Source organism: Bombus impatiens, unplaced genomic scaffold, assembly GCF_000188095.3.
Source record: "Bombus impatiens unplaced genomic scaffold, BIMP_2.2 scf_0217, whole genome shotgun sequence".
Classification (NCBI taxonomy): domain Eukaryota; kingdom Metazoa; phylum Arthropoda; class Insecta; order Hymenoptera; family Apidae; genus Bombus; species Bombus impatiens.
This window is the reverse complement of record NT_176636.1, coordinates 1,410,836-1,424,332: the sequence shown is the minus strand read 5'-3', so window position 1 is coordinate 1,424,332 and position 13,497 is coordinate 1,410,836. Positions and strand designations below refer to the sequence as shown.

At 38.6% G+C, this 13,497-nt stretch overlaps 1 protein-coding gene across 6 annotated transcripts in view; it reads left to right on the top strand.

Moving 5' to 3' along the window:
• Nucleotides 1-13,497, top strand: part of LOC100744649 (pleckstrin homology domain-containing family G member 3) — a 94,633-nt gene that overhangs the window by 50,376 nt on the left and 30,760 nt on the right. The window lies entirely within an intron of this gene.

Below are 13,497 nucleotides of genomic sequence, written 5' to 3'. Positions count from 1 at the left end.
TGGCGCGAAATTCAAAAGCGGTAGGATTCTCTGCGCATCTTGTACAGAGACCTCATTTAGAAAGCACGTTTTCATAATCAGCGAGTTGACGTAGCGGATTCTAATGACATATTTCCTTCAAGATTGGCGCGAAATTTAAAGTTCAGAAAACGTCCATCTACCCCAGAGAAACACGTTTTTCCCCTAAAAAGTCGTATCGTCCGCAAGCAACGAATCGGTTCTAATCGCGGCCCTTTCAAAATTGGCGCGAAATTCGAAAGCGGTGAGATACTCCAGGCGTCCTGTACACAGATTTCATTTGAAAGAACGTCAAGCCTTTTCGATTCGGGTGCACCTGCGGGCAGGACGATCCACTTGCTGGACGAGTATTCAGGTGGAAAGAGTTGACCGGCTTTTAAAATTGTAGGTTAACGACGTGTGCGCGCACAAGAGCACCTTTGTGTCCTTTTTTGGAAACCCGCTGAGCCTCCGCTGAAAAATCGATCTGAGTTATTTTCGTGACCAGCCACTGCCGATGTTCCTCCCTTTTTTTTGGGAGGAAGAGAGGGCCGTCGCGTTGCTGGCTCCTCGCGTTCGTGGTTGAATTACTCCCGACAGCGGAGAAAGTGACGCGCCCTTTCCCTTGACAAATGTCGCCCGGCCGATTGGTTCCATTTAATGGTAAAACGCTCCCGTGATCGCCTGGGCCCAGCCCCTGATCGTTCCGCGCGATTCGCTCGATGATTTTCTGCAAATTTTCTATCCAAAGCAAATTCCTTGTTGATCTATGAATGGACAGATTTTCATGTGTGACGTTTGGGGTTAGGTTGGGATTAGGTTTCTCTCTCCCTCTTTTTCTTCTATTTTTCTTTTTGGTTCTTTTTTTTTCTAATAGATGGATTTTAGGGATTAGGGGATACTGTCTTTATAAGTGGACATTTCTATTGGAGATAAATTGAGATCAGGTTATTGGTGAATAGATTAAAGATACATAGTAGATTGTTAAGATGTAATATGTATATGGTTATTAGTAGCGTTACAGGTGCCGTAAATTTCAGAAATTGTTACATATTAATAGCGTTTCCATGTTAATATAATTATTTAGGTAACTTGGTATTATACAATATGTATCTTCAAGGTCTGGTCGTGAATGTTATTTTTACGAGCCATTCGCAGGCTGAAATAGTTAACTACGCTTTTTGAAATTTTTGGTGCCCAACCAATCCGTCGATGCTTGTCTTGGGTACATAATTTCATCGATTTTCCCTACTTTTACTTGCGTGACTTTCTCCTGGATTTATGCAATAGCAAGATGTAACAGATTCCAAATAGTGATTCTCAAATTTGGAAGTGTATACATACTGAGAAGAATACACATACATGTACACGATTAATAGGTGAAATAGTATTAATTTCTTCAAAAAAGAAAAAGAAATAATTCTCATTTCTGTCGCAACATTGTTTAATATACTTTGAGATTTTTCCGAAATTCTGAAACGGTAAAAAGTATTATCTATAACGATTCAAATTTAGAAAATTATTAAAAGCAAGAAGCTTTAAACGTTGTTATTTCTCCTAAAGCTGAAGTTGAACGGTGATTAGGTTATTTTTTTAGAAGAGCAGCCATTAAATTTCGAAACCATCTGAAGGATGGCACCACGACGACGCGACGGTCCGGCAAGAATTAAATTGGGTTCAATGAAGATAAGATAAATTCGTGGGACTTCCTTCGTGGCCAAAGATATTTACGAAAATTGTTCCAAGAATAGCCTTCCCTAATCAAAGTCAAGTTCAGTCGATGGAAAGATAGCGAGAAATTGAGACAATCGTTACACGACTCACCAAACCGTGATGTAATTTCCCAACGAGAAATTTGCCTCCCTTTGCGTAAGCCTAATAATCATTAAACCTCTCCTCACGTTCGATACTTTGCTCGTTGCCAGGTGAAAACAGCATCGGTCGACCGTAAAACGTAATAAATTTTTCATAAAAAGTCACAATCAAATTCCATTTATTAATTTCTAATTAAATGGAAAAATACTTAAATTGGTAACAGACTGTCCAATAAAGAAAAGAACATCATGTAACACCTTTTTTTTTTAGACTTAATATTTATAGTTTGCCTTACTAGGCATAATACAATTGGCATAGTAATCACAAAATAACGATAAAAGTATCAACTTTCATGTACAAAACAGCATTTGAATTTTCGAATTTCATCGAAATCGTTTGTTACGAAGTTATGATTAGTCGAAGTTAACGATTTCCAATGTTTCGCTCTGTTGGCTTTATATTTCGATTGTTCTCTTTTGGAACTTTCCGGTAAAAAATTATGTTTTAGAATTCCTTGGAATCTATAAAACGACACAGAACCATCCTTTCCTTTTTACCATCCTCCTTTGGGCTGAACTTCGCTTTAGGGGACCAAAGTTATTCGCTTTTTTATTCGCAACCTCGTAGGTTTCGACGTGTAGAATCTGAAAATGTAAGTTTTAAGACGCGGAACACACTGGTTCGAAAGTTACATGTCTATATAAAGCTGAGGTACATTTTCAGGTTACTTTAGGTTAGGTTCCAGGTTAGATTTTAGGTTAGACCTTGCTCCGACGCCATATTGGTTTTTATCCATGATTATCCAATGGGCAGAGCCGCTGTAAAGAAATCCCCGTGGATGGCTGCCATTTTGTGGCGGCATTTTGAATCGTGAATACCGAATTCGGTTTGAACTATTCTTTATCCTCCGATTAGGCTAGTCAAACTAATTTCCGACAAAGTTCAGTTCAATGCTTATTCCTGCGGATCAATCGGATGATGGACAAAAGGCAATCAGGCGTAAAGTACCGTGTAAAATATCCGAAAAATGCTCGGTTTCACACAGTCGCAACCTCCGTACCGGTGAATTGCGCGCCTTAAAATTTGAATTTACAGATTCTACGATCCAAGAACCATAAGAAGGCGAATAAAAAGATGGACAATTTTTCGACCCGTAAAGTAAAGTTTAACCTAAATTTCTAATCTACTATACGGATATGATAGAAAAATGTTCAGCACAGCGATTACTAAAATTCAAAGCGTATCAATTTCAACTTTTTCTTTACACGCCATTACATCTATCACAGAAGATCGAGAAAATAGAACGACGCAAGGACTATATAGAAGAAGCTACTTAACCAGGATGAAAAAGCCGAAGAATAGAATGCAAATGAGAATGGGGAAGGGTTAACTGGGAAAAACAGAGAAAAATGGGGGGAGTAGCAAAAAAGGCGACAAACGGATCAAGACGAAAAAGAGTGAAAAATGAAAAGTGGAGAGACGGAGTGAAACAGGGTGGACGACAGCGGTTGTTGGAAAGGCGGGAGAGGGAAGGGCAGGAAAAAGAAAGCAAGTTGTCTCGGATGTCTGCTCGCCAGATCGTTTTTCTCGGAGTGGCGGCGCCTCCGCATGGGATTGCTCGTTCTGATCATTCTCCGCGGTGTTGTCGGCCTCGAAAAAACACCGACGAGCTGTTTTCATCGAATCCTCTCCGTACGGTAGCTGTCGAACGAATCGACGAGAAATCACTCGAATCGTTCTGAACACCAGATACGAATTATAGTAATAATAATAATAATAATAATAATCATGCCACACATATATATGTGATATATATATATATGTGATATAAATTACAAGATAATTTAGTGCATAATAACCATACAGTGGTGGGCAAGAGAAAGTTCATAAAATAAGGAGTGTAAAAAAAGGACATAGTAATTTAACAAAATGGATTTACATTTAATAAGAGCAACGGATATAATATATGGCACGAAACAGATTGCTATAGCAGACAATATGGTAGAAAATTGCTGGCAGAAAAATTACTATTCTTAGTGTATCAATTTTGAATTTTTTGTTTTGTTTTTTATTCTCTTTTACACGCGGAGAAAATATATAAAACGATTTAGTATAGCTATATATCAACTTACATCAGGTATCTTTAGAAGATAAATCTCTAGATCTAACAAGGTATCATCAGATTGCAGATTTCTATGGATTTACAGGAAACTCGAAAGCGACAAATCGCACAGAACGTGCATAATAGGAAAATGTTTAGAAAATGTGCAAAAGTACACGGTGCTTTTCTACGTAACTTGGCACTGATAATGGCACAACTCGAACAATTTCAAGTTTGCTCTAAATCGAGCGGATTTTGTCCATACCACCTAATGACAAAATCCGCAATCACTTAGTTGCCAACCCAATACTACTTCGCGTCAGTTCCTCGTTCCGTATAATACATTTTTCCGGAACCTAATTACCGCGTTATACCTAACTATCGTCGGATACCCGTATTTAAAAATGATCGATATTTTAATAATATTCATCGAAATATGACATCAGTTCCGGGTCATCGTAGAGCCGACGAGGACAGCGGAATGAATTATATGGTGGAAAAAAAAAAATATGAAATTTGCATAAAAATGTATTAAAACGATCTTTTATTGATGATAAAGTAACATTGAAACTATAAGATGAAGAAAAATCACAAGTGTTGGAATACTTTCGTGCGCAACTCTATTGCTCTTTCATGATACATGCCTCTCTCTTAACCCTTCCTTTGGAGCCTTAGTCCCCACTTCTTCGTTCACAGTCGTCTGTGCGAGACGCGCGGCGTCGTTCAAGGAGGAAGAGGAGCGAGGGGCAACGCGTACTGGCGCCGTCCTGCTGCACGCATTATTCCACGCGCATTTTTCCGCGTCGATCTGTGCCGCGGCACGAGGCATAGCCCGCTTTCTGGGAGAGGATACCCGGCCCGGCACGTGACCGCTACGTAGACACGTTACACCGCGTACCGTACACCGGAGATGCTCGTGCGAACCTCGACAGGTTCGGCTAACAGGTTAGAAAGATAAAGATTCTAGCGTTATTGTCGAAGTTTGTGCTACATAGAAATTTTGTAGCGGTAGAGCTACGTATTAGCTTGTTTGTTGTACGTAGATGGCGGGTTGGAATTGAAAGAGGCAGGGCAATGGTCCGTTACGCGTGAAAATTATAAAATTTACAGATGTTGCGAGTTTGAGAAGTTGAGAGGAACGTTGGAAATTTGGGAAGGTTTGAAGGTTTGAAGGTTTGTGAAGGTTTGTGAAGGTTTGTGAAGGTTTGTAAAGGTTTGTAAAGGTTTGTAAAGGTTGTAAAGGTTTGTAAAGGTTTGAACGTTCGAAGACTTGGAGGTTTAACGATTTGTACATTTCAAAATTACAAGTCTTGAAGGATTGATTGATGTATAAAGGTATACAGGTTTGAAGGTCTGAAGGTTTATAAATGTTTGAACATTCCAAGATTTGGAGGTTTGAGAATTCGTACATTTCAAGATTTGAAGGTTTGAAGGTTTGAAGGTTTGTAAAGGTTTGAATATTCGAAGACTTGGAGGTTTGACAATTTGCACATTTCAGGATTTCAAGTCTTGAAGGATTGATGTACGAAGATATACAGGTTTGAAGGCTTGAAGGTTTGTAAAGGTTTGAATATTCGAAGACTTGGAGGTTTGACAATTTGCACATTTCAAAATTTCAAGTCTTGAAGGATTGATTGATGTATAAAGGTATACAGGTTTGAAGGTTTGAAGGTTTATAAATGTTTGAGCATTCCAAGATTTGGAGGTTTGAGAATTTGTACATTTCAAGATTTGAAGACTCGAAGGTTTGAAAATTTGTACATTTGAAAACTGGGTTCAAGTTATGAAATTTAAAGCCTTCGGAGGCTTCAAAATTGATATGTTGTTCGAAGATCTGAACGTTTAAATTTTTGATAATATCGAACATGTGAGGCAAGTTTTGAACTTTTTTCAAGAAATTTGTAACACCTGAAAATTTCAGATCAGGTTTTAAGGTTGCAAAATTTCCGAAATCCGAAAGTTAAGATCCGAAATTTGAGAATCTTGAAGATCTCGAGGATCTGAAAATTCGAAGATCCCTTCTCCTGAAATTCTACGAATCTCGACAATCTGAAGATTCAAAGTTTCGTAGACTTCTATTTTCGTCTGACGACACAAACAGCCAAAGTTTTATCCATTCGAAAGTTAAAAAGTACAAAAATCCTATTCTCTACAAAAACCATCGCAGCACAAATACACTGAAAAGCGGATTTACTTTACAACGATGCTTTCCAACCGCGCGAGTTCTTTCGCCGCTAGCAAGTTTCCGTTCTAGCAGCTAACCTACTAGCTACTAGTTCAACAACTGTCCCAATCAATCTGTACAAATCTACTCGCGTAGCTGTCAATTACCAATTACTGCAAAAACACTCAGTTTCTCACACAGTATCTTACTTTCGTGTAATTCCATGATTTACCTCGATGATCTTCCCAATTGCTTCTCATCGACGAGCAATTCTCTCAAATAACACTACTTTTTTAATTAAGAAACTCCGATCTCTACGTAAATACCGATATGTTGAAAAATAAATTTCATCTGTGTAACTTGTTGGAACCTTAAAAACTCGAACACATTGTACATTTTGTCGTCTTTCTGATGGCCGTCTGTTCAGCGTTTGCGATTAATTACGATCCATGTAAGAATTAATAATTGCGACGAAATATATTCTCCGCGACCTTCTTTTGCCGGTTTGGTTGCCACTTTGAAGCCTCTGAGTCGGAAAACTGCGATTATCTAACATCGATTCGACCCGATTGCCTTCCACACCGTACGCTCGCGACGAGTCAGTGATCGAGCAGTTTGATGGAAGAAGAAACACGACGATAGAAAGATGGTTCAGCTGCTGCGAGTTTCCATACGGTTATCTTTACGGGCATAGTCGAAGAAATGGAAATTTTTATTTCTACCAAATATCCCTAATGGACGCTTATACAGGGTGGTTGGTAACTGATGGTACAAGCGGAAAGGGGGTGATTCTACGCGAAAAAAGAAGTCGAAAATATAGAATAAAAATTTAAAAATTTAAAAATTTAAAAATTTAAAAATTTGAAAATTTAAAAATTTGAAAATTTAAAAATTTAAAAATTTGAAAATTTGAAAATTTAAAAATTTGAAAATTTGAAAATTTAAAAATTTGAAAATTTGAAAATTTGAAAATTTGAAAATTTAAAAATTTTTAAAATTAAAAAGTAACGTCAATCGAGACAAAGATCTACAGTGAGATCCGTTCTAACGAGACGCGATAAAGTGCACGCGTACCGAGCGAAAATTCAAAGTCGATTTTCTCGAAAACAAAGCCTCGAACGAAAAATTTGTATTCTATATTTTCGACTTCTTTTTTCGCGTAGAATCATCCCCTTTCCGCCTGTACCACCAGTTACCAACCACCCTGTATAAATGTTGTTATTTCTGTATTTAGAGGTTAGGATCGCAATAGGTATTATTTTATCCGTTGGATAAGTCTATTACACCGTTCTGAGCCGAAAAACCTTTATTGCACTTTCTTACATGGGCTAGGGATAAAAACAAAAGAATATCTTAAACCTATCGATTATATCTAGAACTATCTTCTAGTTACTTTTTATCGTAACTAGCGCATCTGCATATGGTTAGCGAGCGCGAACTCGCGTTGTCTTTTTCAACATTGAAATTTGAAATTACAAAAAGTAAAACACTCTATGTTGGATATTTTGCAGATTTGCGCGCCTTTGAATTTCCCACGAATGAAAATAAAAATTTGCCATCACCAAAGATCAACGTTGAATCGAGATTTCCATATCGAAACGTAGGAAACTGTTAATGGAAATATGGCAATAAGGAAACAGAGTCGAACGTTTCACCTGAAACAGAGCTCGACGATCGTTTGATCGAGTCGATCGTACATTGCACAGCTAAGAATCGTACGATTCTTTTCCCGTTTTACGCTTGGCGCCAGGCCGAAGTAGGCCGTCGTGCCAGAGCGCGCCCAATGACTGTCGATGTTCATTAAATTCGTTGCATGGAAATTTCGCCTGTTCCATGGGAACCGTACAACTTCATTTTCATTCGATAATATCGCGATAAATTCCCCATTATACGGAATTAATTCGAACAGTATGACAGCATAAACTATAAGTATGTAAATAAAATGTCGAATCTTCCAATTTTTTGATCCTCCAACTGTGCATGCGTATTCAACGACATGATGAGTATTTATTGGATTGCCAACTATCTAATGACAAAACTGCCTAATGTCAATACTACCTAATGACAAAATTCGCAATCACTTAGTCGCCAACCAAATTAGTATTTTAAAGATTGTCGCGATACAATGTCGTTGACGACTATCGAGATGTTCGTTGCGACGAGCAGAGATGCGAAGATCTGAAAGTTACAAATTTTGGAGATACGAAGCTCTTAAAGTTTCGAAGATCCCTGTCAAATTTCAATTTTTATCCCACCCATGCAAATAAATATCTGTTTGTTTATCTGCAAGATATATTGCAAGTCAAACTTCTAACTGTTGCAACTCGTATCGTACCTATGTAGCTTTTCTATTGGGTTGGCAACTAAGTGATTGCGGATTTTGTCAATACCACCAATTGACATGGAACGACTGGCCTCTCGCGTCTCGCGACGCATAGAAAAACTAAAAGGTTGGCAACTAAGTGATTACGGATTTTGTCAATACCACCTATTTTGTCAATACCATCTATTTTGTCAATACCACCTATTTGACAAAATCCGCAATCACTTAGTTGACAATCTTTTAGCTTTTCTTCTATGCGTCGCGAGACGTGAGAGGCCAGTCGTTCCATGTCGCCTCCTTTCTTCCAGCTTTCGTTAGGACTGTCACGAGGAACACGAAAGGACAAGTGGAAAACCTCTGTGACTCGAAAAAGCTCTTAAGCTTCTTCTATTCTACTTTGTCCTACGTTGTTTTTATTTCCGAAAGAAATAGTATCTTGAGCTGCTTAAAGCGCTGTAGATGTCGCTGCTGAGTAGGCCGCTCTTCTAATTTTTTGTATCGTGGAAGAAAAATCGGACTCCGGTCGTCGGGATTCGAACCCGGGTTCCGAACGTTCGCAACCTAAGGCGCTAACCACTGCGCTACCGTCGTCCGACGCTAGTTAGTGTCGAGCGGCGGTATTTGCTATCGAGTGCCACCACAGGCCTTTTTTCCACCGATACTACATAAATAATATTGGATTGGCAACTAAGTGATTGCGGATTTTGTCAATACCACCTAATGACAAAATGCGCAGTCACATAGTTGCCAATCCAATATTTGTATCATTTTTATGCCATGGGCATCTATGCGAACAAATGAAGCTTTATACTATTTATACATAAAACAAATGAAGCTTCTCAAGTTCCTTGTGCGAGATGAAGTCTCCTTTATATTATCGTTCAATCTTACAAGTCAATTTTAGAAACCATAAATCACGCTTGAAAATGGACTTGCCATTTAACTGCCTGTTAACTCTTTCAGGCACAGGATCTGCAACCACTTAGTTGCCAACCCAATAATAAAGATCGATCGTATATTTTCATTTTTATACGCGATATAAGGGAGAGACGATAGTCCAACTGATCATCCTCATTTTCAATTCCTTCGTTTTCAAACTTGGAATTTCGTTCGTCTCAACACTCCTCGCTTGTATTCTCTGTATATTTCCCGCTAATCTTCTCACTGAACATTTGACATATTCGACGTTAAAACAAACTACGAGTCCGATATACCGAATATTATGAGATTCGTTCGCTCCCTGTCGTATTTGGTTTCTTGTAGGCTTCCGTCTGCACCCTGTGGTCCTCGAGACGATACTCCATTTAAATACCCTCAATTTATAAAAAATATCATTGCGAAGGAAGTTTATTCTTGAAAAGTATTCCTTCAAAGTATCCGATAAGACTGCGTTGTGTTTATGCGTTACCTGACACGGGCTCTGTCGGATTATTCGAGTGCTTACGACGAAGCAAACGCATACCACATTCAGATGCATGCAACTATAGTTCGTCACATCTTAGCCGAGTTCAGAGGAGTCAACGTGCCAGTCGGAGAACCTTAGAAAAAGATGCAAATTTATCGACCGGTTAAACGACCTGTCGCGTTAAAAAACAAGCAAAAAATAAGAAAAGGGAAGAAAGAAATGGATCGGTCAGACAATATATAAGAATTTACACAAAGTTAGACGAACAAAAGAAATAACGATGAACGTGTACGATCTCAGATTGAATTTCAAATTCGGTCGTTCGACCGGGCCTAGTAAAGTTAGCGTTAAGCTTCGTTGTTACCCAGGTTCGGTATCATCCTACGTATTATCGCTACCGTGCGTTAAGCCTGTGTTAATTCCATACGTTCATCTGCACTCTGCCCTTCGAAAGCACACGCGCGTCGTCCGCTTTCAAGATTCGACGAGTGTCGAGGGTCGGCTACGATCTCCAGCGTGCAACAGTGTCCAGAGCGTTGATAAATATAGAGATTGTTCGGTGATTTTTTCGACGCGCAGCGGAATCGAGGCGCGGAACACGCCTCCGCGTCGCGTAATTACAGCTTCGCGGCCCATTCTGCCGCTGAATAATGCTCGTAAATAACTGGAAATCCGCGACGACCAGATACTTGGTTGGTTCGCGGCGGCGTGAAAACTACCGTGCGAGCGTTACAACGTGTAATGTCAGGCAATTTTTCAGCGATCTGACTGCTATCAGAGGCGAAGTTGAACCTTTAGGAGGCCACTCGGTTATCGAATAAATTATGCGCCTAACGGAGTTGCTTTTATGGTTTATCTGTATTGAGATACGTGTAATTTTGTGTACTAGACTAGATTAGCCGCGTAGTGGTGACACGTATATATGAGTACGAGTGTGTGGAAGTATGTGCGCGCACAGCGTCTCGTAAAACAGATAAATGCAACTGTTCGGCGAGTAGTGTGGTATAGGAAATGGTGAGACAAAGAGAGAGTGCTGAGGCGCGTGCAAATTTATATCCACGAATATCTTGTCAATCACATATTAGATAAATCTGAAACTATTTTGATATCGATTCTAAGTATAATCTAAGTGTTCCCTTACATTTATTTTGGCAATTAAGATCCACGATTCTCAACAATCTGGTTACGATTGTCGATTATAGTTTAATCCTTTGTAGGATAGGAAATAACATAATACGAATATGAAAAGTACACGAGAGAAATCCGACTGGTTGGTTTTCGTTGACCCGCCGATTTCTACGTGGCGCCAGTTGGTAGCAGAATTTGAAGTTACAAGTTCTGAACAAGCGTTTCTGTTGCTCGTTCCGGCGATGATAGAAATTGAGAGAACAATCGTCGTAACGAAACAACGTAGATTTGTTCGTCAATCGAGGCAACTTGTCTTTAACAAAGCATACAAAGTGCATTGTCACCAACTATAGCAATGACTAATTCCTTACGACTGTAACAATGTCTACGCGTAATAGCGATTAAAATTGAACCATTAGAATAAACAAGACCGTAGTAAATTATAATTAGACTATTTGTCTAATGCCTTATCAATGTCTTGTCAATGTGTCTTATCAGCAAAGAATTATTTCATCCGCCACGTATTACAAGTATACTTTGCGTATTTTATATATTGGGTTGGCAACTAAGTGGTTGCGGGGGTTTTGTCATTACCACCTAATGATAAAACCCGCAACCACTTAGTTGCCAACCCAATATATTTGATATTTCGCATATTTCATAAATTTTCCAACGTTACGAGCGCTATGCTGGTTATCATCTTTCGAGCGATGAAAAATATGATTGCAAAATATGGTTAACAGTTCGGTTGCTTCTTTTCTTTCTCGTTATAAGAGTGTTAACACGGCAAGATGTTGTTAAGCGTGCGAGACGAGCTGGCGGGTTGTCTTTGTTCTAGCGTTGACCGCAGGATCGCTAACCTTGACAGTGCCTCGTCTTTGATTTGTGACGTCGTGACTGTTCTGCGAGGATTTTAGTGCATCGACGTCACATAGTTGACGCTGTTCGACCAGCAATCGAGTCATATGCGTTTCGTAATTGGACGAAATGATTCACTAGAAATAGTCCCTTGTTACGGGCTAACTATCGACTGCGCGTTATGGTTGTACGTCCATTTCGAACGTGAATTTCATTTCACTGTCGTAATTTATACGCTGAATTTCCACGAGTTTTCAAAATCTCGCCTGTCTCGATAAAAAGGAGAATGCAATCGGTCAGTCGATCTCAAGGATTTTTGGGATAAAGAAGAAAGTGTTGGATAAACGAAAGGAGAATTTATCGTCGTTAGCTGACTAGGAATTTATAGTACAAATTTATAGTTTCAATAGGCGATTTGATTTCGATTAATTTTTGTTGTTTCGTTCAAATTATTGGAAAGTAATCTGCTTAAGAGAACACAGTCTCTTCTCAGAACAGTCGATTCTCAAAAATGTTGGGTATTTCGATTTCGAAAAAAATAAAAGGGACGATATGAAAAAACTGTTAAAGTTGTGAAGGAAAAGAAATTAATCGAAAATCTTGATCACTGGCTACGTCGAATTAATTTGAATTAAAATTCCCTGAGTTGTACAGTAGCTAGAAATTGAGCTGTACTTTTACAACTTTCTACAACGTACTTTTCATTCTTTTACAGTTAAATTTGTTAGCGATATATTACGTAACGTTATAGTAAAAGTTGAATACAACGCGGAATAAGACGAAGAAGAAAATGTTTCATTTTGATATGTAATATTTAAATTATTTACAAGTTTCGATATCGTATGTTGAAAAATGTATTTTCATCTTACGAAACATGCTAATACTTGACACTATTTCCCGTGCATCCATCAAATGTTTCTGTGTACTGTGCCTTAGGTTAATGGAACGTGCTTTCGAGAGCAATTCGTAGAAGCCTTTCATAGACGTAATAACCAGCAAGTCTTTTGTTCAATCACCTAATTACTTCGTTGAACATTGCATAGGTTGCATAGGACGCGTCTTACGTGTGTTCTCACGAGCGCCGATCATCCGACCGTTCCATGATGAGAAAGTCCTACGCCAACTATAATATGGAGCAAAGTTTCTATCTGTGAATTTGAAAATGTTTAGAGAAAGAAGGCAGGGGAAATTCAATTAGAAAATTATCATGCATTTAACGGATCACGTCTATTTAATTTATTCGACTCAATTTAACCTGACCATAGTAGACCTAATTTATGTGAACGTGACTTATAACTCGTATTAATTCAATTCCAATTAATTTAACATAATTATATTACATTAAATATTCCACTGTGCAATGTATTACATACAGTGGACCAAAGGAAGTTTAATATTCGTGTTTATATACACATTTGTGAACAATAGTAGCTTAAATAAAATATTCTGAACCGTCTACCATCCGTCATAGTTATAATTGCGTAATTTGCTCCGCATGTACGATCAAAGTAACAAAATTACAGAAACCGAAGTTCCAAACCCAGATCATCGTAGCTTCGATCCCAAATAAAATAGAAAAGAGGCGTGACTTTCGAGAAAGACGAGGATCGGATTGATTTTCTCCTTTCCCGCGACATTACTCGGCCGCGTTCGGCTTTAAATATAATTTTCTTATCGAACCCGGTGAAAGGTATGAATAAAACATA